Genomic DNA, 17098 nt, shown 5'->3' on the forward strand with positions numbered 1-17098 from the left:
AGATAACTCAAGAATACTTCGAAATTAGACAAGGAACTCAAATGCACTGAAGAAGAGATCCAGACAATTTCTGGAGCATGGTAGATTTTTTGGAAATAGCCAAATGAGGTAGGATTTGAAAGTAGTTGCTCCTTTAAGACTCTAATCTAAAAGAATGTGAAAAATAACAACAAGGAGTTTCTAGATTTCAAGTTAGACAACATGAACAAAAACCTGTAATGTAATGAAAAGTGTGGGTCCATCTGAAAAGAAGGTTAATTGTACAGTACTAAGCTAAGGTCAGAGTGCTAATACAGAAGAGAGCCAAATCTTTCTCTATGGTTAAAAAACCTCAAACAGAATAGAGTAAAATAAAATAAAACAGATAAGTAAAGGGAGAATATATCCTAAGTACAGAGAATAAAGGTGCTGTTGCTATGGTTGTGAAAGGCAAAATGTGGGATACTTTAGAAGGATAGGAGTCCAATCAATAATTCCATAAACCGTAAAACAGGGGTCCCCAATCCCTGGTCCACAGACTGGTACTGGTCCATGGCCTGTTGGGAACTGGGCCATGCAAGCCGCAGTGAGCATGCATAGCTCCATTTGTGCAAGCAGGTGAATGCATGAAACCATCCCCTCCCTCCTTCTGCTGCTGCTGCCGCCGGTCTATGGAGACCGAAAGGTTGGGAAATCACTGCTATAAAAGATAGAAGCGTGCTAATTCCATCAGTACAACTGAAAGTCAGCTCACAAGACTCCAAACAAAATCTGCCTAGATGCAAGATCCACATGTGTGAAATTCAAAGACAAAGAATAACATTTGTTCTCCTTTAGATTCATATTTTCATAATGTTGTTTTCAATTATAATTCATTCCTAAGAACAGAACTTTATATCTGTACCATAGGACTTGACTTGTAGAAGTGAACAGAAGAGCAAGGCAATTGGAAAAATCTCCTTATTCAAAGAGAGATCTATTCAGTAAGATGTATTATAACTCAATTATAATAGCAAGCAACCATAAGCAATTCACTAATGCGCTTATGCTAGGTCACTATATTTTTAATGCATAGTAGGATCGGAAGATGTGAAGAGACCTGGCCCATAAAATCTCCAAGAGTTGGATATGATTGAATGAATAACATCATCATCATTTGTAGAAAAAGTATGAAATTTATTTAACAGTAAGCTTCAATATCAAATCTTTAAATTTGGAAGAGAGTTGACATTGTTAATTTAATATACCATACCTGCTTTCAAATATATTTATTCAAACACAAATCTAGTAACTCTGCACTATAGCAATTGATGTTCTGAAATTGATCATACAAACTCAGTGCATAACACAGTAAAGTACAATTCAGTATGTAAACATATTTTTAGTACAAATTTCAGCTGGTAAAAGCTGCTATCACAGATAATAGTCATGAAAAACATTAAAAAGTATATGGCATCCAATGGCATATTTCTACATACTGAAAAATATGTTTGTATATACTGATGCAATTGAAAAGGAATTATCACTAATGTATTATTTTAAACTATGGAATTACTATCCATGTATTGAACATGTAATGGATTTAAGTCATTAGTATTTTAGATCTAAACAATGTGGAATTATAGCATGTCAAAAATGAACAAAAACAAAATTGTACCTTTCCCAAATTGCTGTTCATAATTCAACTTAGCTGTTGAAATTTTCATTCCCACAACACATTCCTCCAAAGCAATCTCATAATCAAATCCTTAATAAGCATAATTAAGCATGTAATTATTCCTGACTACAAAAAAGGCCAGTTAAAAAACTTTACAAAATTGTACATTTCCATTCATTTATACAAGACAGAACTTACTATTAAATCAAAAGGAAGCTTCCTCGATTAACAAAAATAATCAAGTGTCCCGTAGGTTGAAGCATAAAAGGAAGTAGAATGAGTAGCATTTCTGAAAGCATAATAAGCATTTTTCTTCCAACTTCTTTTAATAACACAGAGAACATACATAATGAATGCCAAATATCTTTGATGAAAGTCTTTCATCAGCTAAAAAGATATCATTTATTTCTGATCTACACGCCTCCCCTAATGTTGCAAAAGATAATGTTTGGAGTAAAGGAGAAAATAATGAAGTGCAGGTGTCGGCTGCGAATCATATGGAGTTTGTATTATTACTGAGTACAGGAGTTGATTAAGAAATTATTTATCACATATAACTTTGTGATGTTTGCTGTAGAAGAGATGTCTGTCTGTCTGTCCATCCATCCATCCGTCTGTCTATCTTTTTATCTATACATACATACATGCATACATGCACATATCTAGTTCTCTGTTGCTAGGCTCCTGTCCCAAGCAACTGTAAGATGGGTTTTCTATGCTACATTATCTAGCTGAGCTAGACTATCAATCCATTTGTATGTGCTCTTTATTCTGTGCTGCCTAATTAAAAATTCAAGAGACACAATTCATTGTTTTCTGAAAATCATGTGCAGCAGGAATATATCATAGAAAAGGGCAAGACTGTTCATTCTCTCATCTGTAAGAAAAACACTTCTGTAGTATGTCTTCAATTCCCCCCCCCCCCAAAAAAGACCCTTAGCTATCTGCTTAAAATTTGCAAAGGTATTCCTATTATAAGAGTTATTGTCATTGCAAGAAAGACATTAACTGAAAGATTAGAGTATCAGATAACAATTCACATTTCCTTATGCTTAAAGATTATCTGAAATGTGCAATTATCTAGCACAAAGGTTAGATTATTAATTGTTTTAGCAATGCTGTCAGAATTAATTTGGTCCCATTTCCAAACAAATAGATGGATTTTAAAATAATGTTAAATATCAAATCCATTCAGTTCAATATTTAAAACTGTTCAAGAAACATCTAAAATAGCAATGGACAAATAAGGTCAGGCACATTATCTAAATATTATTTAGAAATAGTTATTCAATAGAAGCTTCCATTGCCTCTCCAATTACTTCAGGCATTAGGAGCCCACAAATTTATTTGACTTATTCTTTAGCTTGTTTCTCAACAAGTTCCTGGACACAAATTACCATAATGCTGACTCAATAAGCCACAATTTTCCAATTTATGCTACTACATCTTCACAGGAGCAACTGAAACTGCATCAGTTCATACAGTCATAGAAACTGGAGCTGAAAAGACAAAATGGTAGTTCAAAAGGCACAACAGAAGAGTGGTAGGAGCCCTTCCTTTCATTGTGTATTCTCCATTTAGCACCAAATCACATGTATGACTCCACCCATATTTTATGAGAGCAATAAGTCATATGAATGACACAATGTGCATTTAAGGTGTGCTGAAGAATTTGGGAAATTCATATTGCTCCTCCATCCATAGGTAATTCATGAAGAGGGTAATGACAGGCCAAACTATATGACAGAATCAGGTTACACGGAAAGCATTTCAAGAATTGTGAAGCAATTAAAGATGGAGAACTGCAGAGCAGTTAAGGTGTTGAGACCCGGGTTTAAGCCCATGAGAATTACTCTCCCAGTCAAATCTAGTTTGTAAGTTTGTTGTTTAGGGAAATCTTAACTGAAGACTGTAAAAATACAGTCTTATGTATTTCACCTTGAGTGAATGGAAAGCATGATATAGGCAAATAATAAAAAGCAACATAAGCAAAGTCCTAAGGAATTAATAATAAATTAATCATAACCCTGTACGCTTGAGTTTATTTTCAGTGTTTCTAGCCTGCTTTCATACAGAAAATGAGACCTAGTAGAAGTAGTAATGCTGGACTCAAGATTAATATTGAAACAGTATCACTTAAGATCAATGATTTATTTTTTCATAAACATCCATATGTGACATGAGAATATAATTATGTTTTTCCAACTCAAATATGTATATTAATATAGTCATTAAATTATATGTGTTAACTATGTTAAATAAATAAAAGAAACTGTATTTGCAATAACTATGTAGTATAAGAAAACATGTGCAGCATGCAAATTGTATATTATAATTTATGTAGCTCTTTTAAGCCAAATTCATAACCAGTTCTAGAAATGGACTGAAGAGAAATTAATTCCAAAATTAATCTGGAAAAAAAAAGAAACTTAGTAAAACCTTATGCTTTATCCTTTTCTCCCTCTAGAAAAAAGGATAGGAGGTGAACCACATTGGCCAGAATATCCCAATCCTTCTGTTTCTTGAGACCATTCTACTTTGCTGTCATTCTGGGATGCGCTCATTAGTTATATAAATGATTTTGCACAATGCACAGAATGGAGACCATCACAGAGTTAGTCCTTACTTTTCCTGGAAAGGTCCAGTATCTGCTATCTGCAGAGCCCAGAATTTGATTACAACTAGAAACAGGGACTGATTACACAATATTATCTGTGGATTTAAAAAAATACAAATAACTTCTAGATGTGTTTGCTTATGTTATTTATATTTAAACTAAAATATTTGTTCATTCATTCCATGGCTGAATAAAAAAACTATAATGTCCATTTAATTGTAGCAAAATGTTCAGAATTGTGTTCAAAATTAATAAAGCCAAGAACCTGACCCCCAAATTGCTGAGGCAGGTTGGGGCAAGAACAGAGTAAAACTATCAAAATCAATCAGTACATTCTGGCTTAAATGTCTAATTCATACAATATTGTCCTTTCCATACTCAGTTCTGATGAAAAATAAATAATTAGAAATAATTCTAATTTTAAAAGACACAGTAGGTTTAGCTAATAAAAATTAAAGGAAAACCCAAAAGCTAAACATTACAATTTAATTACAGGAGATGACCAGACTTAGCATGAAGGTGGGGTCAAGTGCATTATCAGTTTGGAATCCCTTTGCACTCACCAGAGATCTAAGTCCAGCCCTCTTTGCATTCAGTTGACTCTTATCTAACCAATTTATCTTAACAGTTAAATTCAGATACTTGTATAGAGATAGCATGGAATAAACTTTACTCATGTGAACAACCCTGGTTCCTGATTTCTTGTGCCCAACATTAATTCTTCTACTGAACCCCCAACTATTTCACCCACACCTCTTATGTGGCTAGCTATGCGGAAGAATCTATAGTCCTTGATTTACAACTATTTGTTTAACAACTGTTTGAAGTTACAACAGCACTGAAAAAGAGATTGTCCTCACAATTATGGCCATCACAGCATCCCCACAGTCATACGATCAAAATTTGGGCATTTGGCAACCAGCGTGTATTTACAATAGGTGCAGCATCCCAGGATCATGTGATCACTGTTTGCGACTTTCATAGTTGGCTTCCTACAAGCGAAGTCAATAAGGAAAGCAAGATTCACTTAATGACCACATGATTCATTTTACAACTGCAGTGATTCACTTAATAACTGTGGCAAAAATGTTGACAAATCAGGTGTAACTTACTTAACAACTATCTTGCTTAGCTCTTGACATTTTGGTCCTAATTGTACAGATAGTCCTTGGGATCATCCTTACTATTATGCAAATTGAGACAGTTATCTGAAGAAAGAGATCTGGGGTGAATGCACAGACAGCAAACTGTTAAACATTGTTGAATTTTAACTGCCAAGTTCAGAGAGCATTATTTCTGGTATTTCCTGCCACAAGTACAAAAATAACTTGGCAGGCCTTTGGTATTATGCAGCTTAATATGCATAGAGTAGAAAACACAATTTGCTTTACTGCCTTAGGCAGCAAAATATTTGGGTCCAGTCCTACCATTTAAGCTGTTGACAGCTACAAGTTGATCTAGATGCCTGCGTTTCTCACATCATGGAACTAACTGCATTCTGCACAGAAGTCTATTTTGCAACTTACTATCCCATCTCAAGGAATTTAATTACCTGCCAATAAAAGCAGGTTGGGCAGGCTTTGATTCTGATCACCAAATTTGAATACAAATGGTTGCAAGCATTCCTACTCAATCTCAAGCCTCAACTGCTGCAGGCTCTTGGTAGTTAATATCTTTACAATCTTGTGATTGCTTTCACATAATGCTTGAAAATATATGTACTTGTTTCTCAGTTATTATTAATATTTACAATATGACTGCCTAGCTAGTCACAAAAGTTTGTGAGTATACGTATATGTAAAAATGAACTTTAACATTTAGATTTACACAGAGGAAATTGCCAATTACAATCTTTTCTTATTTATAGGCAAGATATGACTTTGTGTGACTGCAGAGAACATATTTAACATATTTATTCTAAATGAAAGATAGGCTGATTTCAGCGCTCTTTCAGATATCTTAAATTAAAAGGCAAAATCCAATACTGTAATACTGTTTTGTATACAGCACAGGGATTGATTTATATTCCCAGTGTCCAGTGCCTAAAAACTAAATCTACTCCACATTTTGCCTGTTTTGCACAGAATTGATCAGTACATGAACTGTTCATGAAAGCATTTTTAGTATGGAAGTCTTTCAATTCCATCGACTAGAAGTTACATTTACCACAAATGGAAACATTCTATGCTTTCTTCAACCAGCTTCTATAAATTGGTTCCACATAAATTTGACAAATGTTCTTTTGTTTAGTGGAAATTATCACAAAGAGAATATTTAAAATCTTTAATTTAATAATAGAAATAATAGATAGGTAACCAAAATCATTCACACAGATATGTACCGTATTTTTCGGAGTATAATACGCACCTTTTTACCCCCCAAAAGGGGATGAAAATTTAGGTGCGTCTTATACACCGAATGTAGCCCTGCCCACCCACTGGCCCCCACCCTTTGGCCTCTGCCTCGCAGCAGTTACCTCCTTGCAAGCAAACAGCAAGAAAAAACAGCTCCTTTCAGGTTCAACTAATAAGTTAATTAGCACAAATTGATTAGATCGGCCTCCTGACTCTCAGCTGATTTGCTCTCAGCTGTTTTGCGCAGGGCTCTGCTGCTTGCTGCAAAGAGTGCTGGAGCAGATTTTTTTTCCCCCTAGCTATGCTGAAAAATGAAATTGAAAGTAAAGCAGGCTCTTTGTTGCAACATGGCAAAATGAGGCAGAGAGAGATTTCTTTTTCTTTTTTCTCACCAAAAAAGGTAGGTGCAAACAATGGGAAATTTAGGGCAAAAGAGTGGAGTTCAAGATTTTAAAATACAAAAGAAAAAAAGCTCTATTTAACTAGGGAATTGTAATAATTGAGATACTATTAATTGTATATTGTGTTGAAAGCAGAAATGGTTAAGTTGTGGTTTGGAGGAATATATGGGGGAAATTATTTGGTTTATTATTATTGGTAAATATAATTAATTGATTTGTAAGAAATTGGATTGCATGGAAATAATTGGAATATTCATGTTCATATTGATTAATATACAAAAAACATAGTTATTACTAATTGATTTATATAAAAATGTTGAATTTGTATTAAACAATTATAATATTAAATAATTAACCAATGTGAGGATGGATATAAAAATAGATGACAATGGGAAGGGGTATAATATAGAATAGAAGGGAAAAATTGAATTTGATTAAGATTAGAGATGACAATGAAGGGTAATATTGTTTTTTTTTTTTAAAAATAGATGAGGAATACATAAATATGGCAAAAAGGAAATATAGAAATTGTAAATTTAATTGAAATGACTAAACACTGTTTAAATTTGTGAACCAGCCTAATACTCTGTTCAAAGAATACACATTGTATGTTTGTATGTGTGTTCGTCTAAAAAATTAAAAAAATCTTTTTTAAAAAAAAACAACCAAAAAAGGTAGGTGTGTCTTATACTCCGAAAAATATGGTATATTTTGTGATGTTACTTCAGATACACTGTAACACTATATCTTCAAAGCCCAAAGAATGAGCATTTGCTGACATCAAATAGAAGAGAAAATCTGAGATGAAATGAGACAAAGTAGTAATTGGTTACTAACTATAATGATAGTGGTGATGATATTATTCGTATTAACATTTGTTTAGATTTGTTGCCACAAATTACAAAGTTGCTTTTTCTTTGAAGAAAGCAGAGATCACCCAATGAATTTGACACCTGAAAAATCCAGGCCCAAAAAAAGGAAGTATCTTTTTTACGTTAACAATTAACTTTGGAATTTGCTACCACAAAATACAGTAGAACCTCTGGTCACGACCACAATTTGTTCCATAACTTTGGTCGCAAATCGATTTGGTCATGACACGAACCTAATTTTGAAAATTTGGCGCTTACAAAAAAAATGGCGCGGAAAGGGAAATCGGCTGTGAAAAAAATGTGAAGTTTTTGGTCACAAACCAATTTGGTCGTGGTCAGAAGCGTTCGTGACCAGAGGTTCTACTGTATGGTGTTGGCTACCAACTTGGTTTTCTTCAAACAGGGTTTAACCAATTCATGGGAGTCATGCCGATCAACACCTTGATGGAAGTGTAACTGTCTCTGAAGAACATCGGCTGGATTCCAAATTATTCATGGCATGAAATTGTTCATTAGACATACTAAATTCTCCTTTCTTGGAGTCAGATTTCAACCTACTATTTAAAAATACTACTTAATACAAATAATAAAGAAACTTTGTTCATAATGATTGTACTTTTGTTCAATATCATCAGCCAAGTACATGCTACTTAGTCTGATAAAGCCTCAGACTTCTCATAGGAAGCATCTATCTGTATACTATTAAGTCTTGTACCCCTAATCTTTACCTGCAGTGCATCATACTGCAGAACGTTTTCAACCAAGGTACCTCAAACAGGCTAACTTGCAGAAAACATGCCTCCAAAATCCAGAACTCATGACTTCCATGGAATTGAAATTTGGCAATTTTGATAAAAACTTCATAACATAAAAATTATCATAAAACAGTTTATGATATAATACAAAATGTCATAACGCATTTTCTGAGCTGATGTTTGACTGTTGTTTTCAAGTCAGATATATCTGTGAATGTATCCCAACTTTTCCAGTGAAGGCAGTACATTAGAAGTTCTGCCATTGTTGAAGGCATTGAGGAATCTAGTAAGGGAATATCTTTGAAAGGATGACTAATGGGTCATGGGTTGTCTAGTTTTAGAGTAATTCTCCCAAACCTGGTGACTATAAGATGTATTGGATTTAAACTGTGATAATATTCAGATAGTAAGAGTTTTGGGTTTTGTATATTATATATCTGAGAACATTTGGGGAAATCTTACTTTGCACAAAAATACATATAGGTTTGTCTTTACAAAGTTATTTCCTTGTGATTTTAGAATCAAAATATTTTTATTTTGTGTACCAATCCTAATATTTCATGACAGCCTCGTGAATTAAAAGAAACAAAACATTTTTTTCCTAAGGAGCATAAAAAATATTCAAGACAATAAAGTTGATTGCAAATGTACACATTTTTTTTTTAAAAAAAATTGTTTATCTTGCTGGTAACAATGGGACAGAGACAATGAACATAGATTAAATATGATGTTTTTATTCTAATATATTAATCCTAGTACCCTAGAAGATTATTTTTTACAGAAGGCAGTTTTTTACCAGAATATTAGAAAGGATATAATTGTTCGCTCAAATTTCAGTACTCCTATATTATCTATTGTTTAGTTATCAATTCATTTCCAACCTTAATTTAAAGTATTGTTCTTGATTTCTAATGTTTTCAATACTTAGGGAAGGACAACCTATATAGGTAAACAGTTTAATTGCTATTTTTGAAACACCTATAGCTGGGTGAGATGGCACAACATTAAAATCATAGTTTACAATGCATAAATGAATATATACAATTCTAATACAAAACCAAGGAAATGATATCGTGTCTTCATGTAACTGGCTAACATATTATTTTTTTTATTTTTTTTATTTATTTTTAGTTCGATTTATATGCCACCCTTCTCCGGAGACTCAGGGCGGCTTACAATGCGTTAAGCAATAGCCTTCATACTTTTGTATATACCTGCTTAGTAGGGCTTTTGCCCCCCCCCCAAGCGGTGTTCTTTTTTATACAAAGTCAGCTTATTGCCCCCACAATCCGGGTCCTCATTTTACCTACCTCGAGAGGATGGAAGGCTGAGTCAACCTTAATGTGTTAATATTAACAGTAATGTATGAACATTACTGATAGCTCCACATTTGCAAATCACCAAGTGCTTTCATATAAATGATTCCTAAAGCTATTATCAAAAAGAGATTAAGCTGCTATTTTGTTTATAAATTCCTTTTTGGAAAGCAAAAGACATTTAAAGTACTGTACATTCTGGAATGCTTATGCATTGTACCAGAGAAAGCATCATCTTACACCAGGGTTGTCAAACTCCCAGTCTTCAGGCTGGTTTAGCGAACGGGGAAAAAGTCCTGATATGTCACATGACACCGCCATGATGATGTGAGTTTGACACCCCTGACCTACACAATTTAATTTGAATGAATCAAAACACAACACAACACAAAACACAAAGTATCTCCATGAACAAGGATCTAATCACAGGCCAGTAAACAAGAAATGTTTAGGAAATAATAAGCTAAAGCCAATGACAAAGTATCCTTACATTCCTATCCCTCAATTCTGACCTTAGCATCTAGTGATATTATATTAGTAGAAGTAAGATCCATGACAAAACAGGAAGTGTATTTAGAGTCATAAATTCCTTGTTAGATACTTAGACACTCAGGTCTCTAAAAGGGGAAAGAAGTTTCCATTCTCACGAATGATGGCAAAGTTAGAGAATAAAGAGAATACAAGAACATGATGTAACTCAAGTACGTGTACATTGACAAAGTTGTTTGACGTAAGTTTACTTCATGGTGGGGAAACAAGAAAGTGTTATCTCAGTATGTCTGCATATAAAAATCTGTCAAATATGACATAAATGAATATGAAAGTAGAAACAGTATAAAAGGTAAAATAGCTTGTGCTGAAATTGACAGTCTTTCTTTCAGATAGATCCCTTTAAGTGCATTCTTTACAAAACTTGATAAAAAAAATCCTCATGAATTATTTCCGTATAGGAATGCTGCATCATATTAAATAAACATCAAAGTCTTTTTATACCATTTTGCTTGTTTTCACCTAGAATTGTTCTAGCAAAAAAATAGACAATTTTTGCCTCAGAGAATGATTTAAAGATAACTATTGCATATCCAATCTTTATGTCCTTTAGAAAACTACTGAAGACTTGAGTGTTCTCACAGGCTATGGGACAGGATGATTGTAAAGCCCCTTTTGCATGTTTTGTTTTGTTTTATTCTTGTTTTAAATATTTAGCTGTATCTTTTATGCTTTTACATATATTTTACTTGTTAAGCCTCACAGAATCATTTTAGGGTTGGGTGATCAGTCCATAAATAAATAAAATCGAAATCCCAAGACATTAATCTAAAAAAAAAAAATGTTTCTTTAAAAAAGGACCTTTTCAACTATCCCAGTAAACTTTAAGATAAAGGCTTAACTAAAACAGATATATACACTGGGATTGTTCAATATAGTACAATTGCTCTTATTGTAAAACTGTATGAAATAATGTCATAGCAGAGCATTGTTTGCCAAGCCCTCTTGGGAAGCATTTAAATAGGTCTGAAATACTTTGCATTGGTGTTCCTAATTAATTACTTTTAAATTTAATTTGTCTTTAGTGAGTTTTTATGCTGGCTTTATTTTGGCAAGCTTTGTTGGTATCCAATTTTCAGTTGCAGCTTATTTGTTTATTGTATTGATTATTATGTATTGCTAGATACAGAGTAAAAAGCACATTGCCCTGCTCCAAGACAGGGTTTACATACAGTATTAAATAAATAAATACATACATACATACATACATACATACATACATACATACATACATACATACCGCTGTCAGGGATAATTCAGCTGCCTTGGGACAAGGAGTTAGTCTAATGGCTATAGAATCTCATCCAAATCTTTAATTCTTGGAAAGACCAAAAATCATCTCCATTCTGTTTTTCCCATGTCAAACATCATATTGGCCTCCTCTAAAATGTCATTGGCCAATTGTAGAGAAAAGTAATTAGTTGCACTCCACTTCATGCTAATTATTGAGTGTATAATCTGCCAAATGATGTACAAGCCCTTGTTGACTGTGGCCTACTGCCTCCCTTTGCTATCGTAGGCATACTCACAGGCAGGCAGCGAATGGCTTACCAGTGACAGCTGGCAAACCAGCCCTTGGGAATAAAACATTTTAGCACTTCATAAATTTCTAACAAGGTTTCAAATTGATGCAGTTTTCCTGCTCTCGGTTCTGCCAGCAAAGCAAAAGGGGTAAAAAATGCTAATTAAATCTATGGTCCAAAAAAGAAAGCGTCTGACTGATAAGGTAGTTGATTATTTTTAATAAGCAGCAATTCGAGCATAATTCCAAAGAAAGTTAAAAATTCTTAACACTTGGCAAATGGGTAGGAAAGCCAAATATTTTTTTCTAACTAGTCTATCTACAGTAGTGTTTTTCAACCTTGGCAGCTTTAAGATGTGTAGACTTCAATTCCCAGAATTCCCCAGCTAGCATGGGAATTGAGAATTCAGGAAACTGAATTCCACACATCTTAAACTTGTCAAGGTTGAAAAATATTGTTTTACAGTATATGAACAAATTCACTTTTTAAATGGGCCCTGTATAATATTCTTAAAATCTAATGAATTTGGCACTTAAGATGTTAAAGTATGGTCAAGTACTGATAATCGAGAAATCAAGTTTAGAACACAGAAGTTCTCTATATTTTAATAATGCATTGATTTGTTTTATCAAAGTTGCATAAAAGTATGCACAACAATAATACATGTATATGGGAAAAACTTATTCTTAAAGGCAACGTTCAATCTTATTCGGAACGCTGCAAAATATTCTACCTTAACATTTAGAATGTTAAATTGCTGTAATTATATTAATAATCTGTATCAGTTAAGGGGAACCATCTGGCTCCTTCTAACAGCTTCAACAACTTCAAATAACTCTGGTCAGAAAACTACTCTGAACAGCGACAACCAGATTATCCAAGGAAATCCTAGTACAGTCTTGTAATTTTGCTTTTTTCAGAGCAACGCATAAAACTCTGGAATCTCCTTCCAACAACAGCCATCTAACTCCCTCTCTCTTCCACCAGTATACATCCTTCTATTTAGATTGGCTGTTAGGTTGCAATTCTGTAGCTCTTGATTTATCAAATATTTTAATTAGTACATATTTTGATTTTTTAAAAATCTACTCTTGCTATATTTTAGGCAAATTTTAAAAAACAAAGCCAGAACTGAAATGTTGAGGACATGCAATAAATCTCTAATCTAATCCTTCCTTTTCCTCTATCTTGGAGTTCCATCTTATCTTTCATCTGAGCTAATTTAAGAAAGCTTGAGAAGACAAGACACAAATATTTGAGGTGTAGACAAATTAAGAATTTTCAAGTAGTGCTTCACAAGTTTTTTGTAAAGTAATAGTTTAAATACCACTATTCATCACAGTTTCCCTTCACTTTTAGAGAAACACATCAGAAGATTTATAGTAAAGCAAATCACTAAGAGAATATTTAAAAGCAAGCCACTGGTATCAATCTTACATAAATAATTATTTATTCACCTAATCTGGGTGTATATTCACCAACCTGTGGTAACTGTTAATATGTGATATGTACACAGTCCAAATTATTTTCTTTCTCATTGTTTACTACCAGTATCTGATTGATTGTTTGAATTAGATGTTATTCATTGATATGGACTAAGTATATACTTAAATATCCAAAATATCTCTTTTCACTATGTATAAAGCATATCATTTAAAAATCTATGTGAAAACAATAATTAAAATCCTAAGAGTCATACAGTATTGCTGCTGAACTATATGAACTTATGGAATTTCCAAGTGGGCTGATGCAATTTTTTTATTTATCTATTTATTGCAGAATTTGTATGGCCAATTTAAAATAAGTTTTTTGGGGGGTGGCTTCAATGCATCAAAATAATAAATAACATTTTAAAATAATAATTTAATAACAATGAACAATGAAAAGAAGAGGTAGGACATGCTATTATTGACATGGAGATAATGAAATAATACAGAAGAGAGATCAAAGCTGGCAAAAATAAAGCCAAAAACACAACTAAATAAATTGTTGTGGATAAATTGTTTAGCTACATATGGAATGTCATAAATAAGGAAAGATGATACAAAAGGGATAACAAGGAAGAGTTCACTCACTAAGCCAGTTGACTTCCAAATGAGTTCTACTAAGTAACACAGCCTTTTCTGCTGCTGATGTTGTTGACATCTTGTTTCCTTGGGTGTAATCTTTAGGGAGTACACCTGATGCCATGTGAGCAGCGGTTAGCCAAAGAGTTTCAGAGGGATATAGTTTGTTTGCTCCTGACTTGCACATGAGGCCTTAGGGCCCTTGTCGTTATATGATATATAGTTGGTAGCAGACTAAGTAAACAATTAACAAATATTCTCACAAGAAAATAGTCTCAGATTCAGTAATGTTTACTTAGGCTTTCTCACTAAATTCCTTAGTGCAGTGGTTCTCAACTTTTTCTTCACTACAGACCCCCTTTAAATACCTTTGGCGGCCACAAACCATGGCCATGGGCTCCCAAGATTTAACTGAATATTTAAATCATAATATTTATTCATGCCTTTGTGGATCTCTTGTGATGACATTTTTGCCCCCTAGGGGTCCACAGACCACAGGTTGAGAACCACTGGCTCAGTGAGGGTTTTTTTAATAATTAAAAATATGTTCACCTCAATGGAATCTTAGAAATAAATTATATAAAGGACACATGACTCTTTCTAATCTCTGCACCTGTTAGCAAAATGAAAATAGACACAATGAGATCAGGTTTAGTACTGCAGAAGTGTTGTGGCCCGCCAGTGGCCAGCGAAGCTGGCAGCAGAGTTGGACAGTGAGGTGGTTGGGGAAGAACTTGGGCCAGTCCTGGGGGCTGAGGAAAGCTCGGATGAGGGCTCTGCATTGGAGGCAGAGAGTGGGCCAAGACCATTTAACAGTTGTGTGCAGCCTCTGGAGTCTGACAACAGTGAGGCAGAAGAAGAGCAGAAGCCTAATCCCAGTGTGTGCATGCACAGAGCTGCCAGACAACAAGAACAATTAAGAAAACACAGTCAACTTGGGAGTAAGGCTTGGAGATGATTGGCCGGTCCCATAAGACATAAAAGAAGAGCGAATGGGACGTGAGCTTTTGCAGGAAGCAATTAGTTCATCTGGCCGATTCAAGATTGGAAAATTCTGTTTGTGACTCTGTGCCAAGTTTGGCCTTGCCCTGCATCTGGAAATTAGCTCTCTGGCAGCATTCCTCATGAGACAGAGGAAGATATTGATAACCTTCCTCTGAAAGACTGTTTATCAAGCCTTGCGGACTGTAAATGAAAGTAATTTACAGTCATATAAATAAAAGAGGTTTTGCGGGACTAAGATTGTGCTTTATACTTTCTAGGGAAGCCTAGGCCAGAACAAGAAGAAGCTGACAAAGGGAGAACAGGTTCAAAAACAGATCACATCTAGCCAGGTTCTCTAGAAAAAGACATTCCAGAAAACAACTCAATTCATTTATCCAAAGGCAGTGAACAGTGATCCAGAATGCTGCAGATTGTGCCTCTCCTTTCCTTCTTCATCCTTCCTCCAGGTCATGGGACACTAAGTGGAAAATATGCAGCCTGTTCCATGCTTTCCACCATACAAGCATATGATGATGATGATGATGCTATCCATTCAGTCATGTCTGACTCTTGGTGATTCTAGTCTGCCCACATCTTCTGATTTTGCACTACTTCTCTGAGTTTTTATATAATCTGGCTGGTGTCAGCTTTGATGGTGTCCAGCCACCGTGTTCTTTGGTGGACTGGTTTTCTTTAACTGCAAACTCTTCCAAACATAATTGCTTTCGCCAGTGACACAAACATGTATTTTTGACACAAACAGTGACACAAACATGTATGTACACATTCCACTCTATTGAGCTACTGTGCTAGCAGTCCCCTCTACCACAAAGATCCTGCAGGAGAAGGGCAGTATGGACCACTGTGGGATCTGGCAGGGTGAGAGCTGTGAACCAGAAACACAAAACTTTCACTGTGTTCCAGCATAAAGATACAGTCCCCTTGTTGACCTTAATAGGGGCACTAGAGTGACAGGTCAAGGTTGTTGTACTGATGATAACTCAGATAAGCAGGGGATCATGGTCCAACTTGAAGAACTTGCTTTGGATAGGGGAAAGTGTGAATCAGGTATTACACATCAGTCATGTAAGAAGAGCAAGTTATCTAAAAAGAGAAGCCACTTTCTGGTTGGAGATTCAATTGTAAGGGATGTAAATTTAGGAAATGATATAGAAGTTTTGAAAGAGGTCAGCTGTCTGCCAGGCGTTACTGCCAGCAGAGACAAGAGACGTATTCTTAAGATAGTCAAGAATGCCAGTAAGGACTGTGATGTTGATGCTATTATACATCTTGGCACAAATGATCTGACCAAAAAATATGTATTTTCTGTACAGAATGAATTCCAGAGCTTGGGGTATGAATTTAGTAGTATAGGTTGTAGGCTTATCTTTTCGTTTTACCAGTATATAAGGAACAAAAAGGGAAAGACCCGTATGTAGCAGAGTTTAATGTGTGGCTAAAGGAGTGGTGTAAAAGGGAAGGCTTTGGTTTTATTAGTCATGATGTTTGCAGCTGGTCCAATGAAAAACTGTACAAAAGAGATGGAGTGCATCCATCAAAGAAAGGGACTGGGTTACCTAGCATTAAATTCACAGTTTTCCGGATAAACATTTAAACTGAACAGAGGGACAGAGAATTAATTGATACAGAACATTTCTGTCCCCAGCAATCCAACATTAATAGGATTATCAGTGCATGTAACATAGATGTCTGTGCGGGTAAGATTATCAGGTCTGCTGTCAAGCAAAACCAAGCATTGAATAGTGAGTGCCATACCATGTGCACTTATCAAACAGGTTGCAAGAAAATAGGGGCAGTCAGGCACAACACAGGTTATGTAGGCAGTAAACACAGGGTCAATCAAAATGAACTCAAATGTCTATACACCAATGCACAGAGTATGAGGAATAAACAGGGTGAATTAGAAATTCAAGTAAATGAGGGCAGATATTATATTGTTGCCATTATGGAAACTTGGTGGGATGAAACCCACAAATGGAACATACAGCTATAGGGATATAAATT

General features: G+C 34.7%; 1 protein-coding gene across 2 annotated transcripts in view; it reads right to left on the reverse strand.

The window, feature by feature from the left end:
* Positions 1 to 17098, reverse strand: part of DSCAM (DS cell adhesion molecule) — a 394390-nt gene that overhangs the window by 323179 nt on the left and 54113 nt on the right. The gene's annotated exons all lie outside the window — the stretch shown is intronic.

This window comes from Pantherophis guttatus, chromosome 5 (genome assembly GCF_059756535.1).
Source record: "Pantherophis guttatus breed Tessera chromosome 5, ASM5975653v1, whole genome shotgun sequence".
In the NCBI taxonomy this organism is placed as follows: Eukaryota; Metazoa; Chordata; class Lepidosauria; order Squamata; family Colubridae; genus Pantherophis; species Pantherophis guttatus.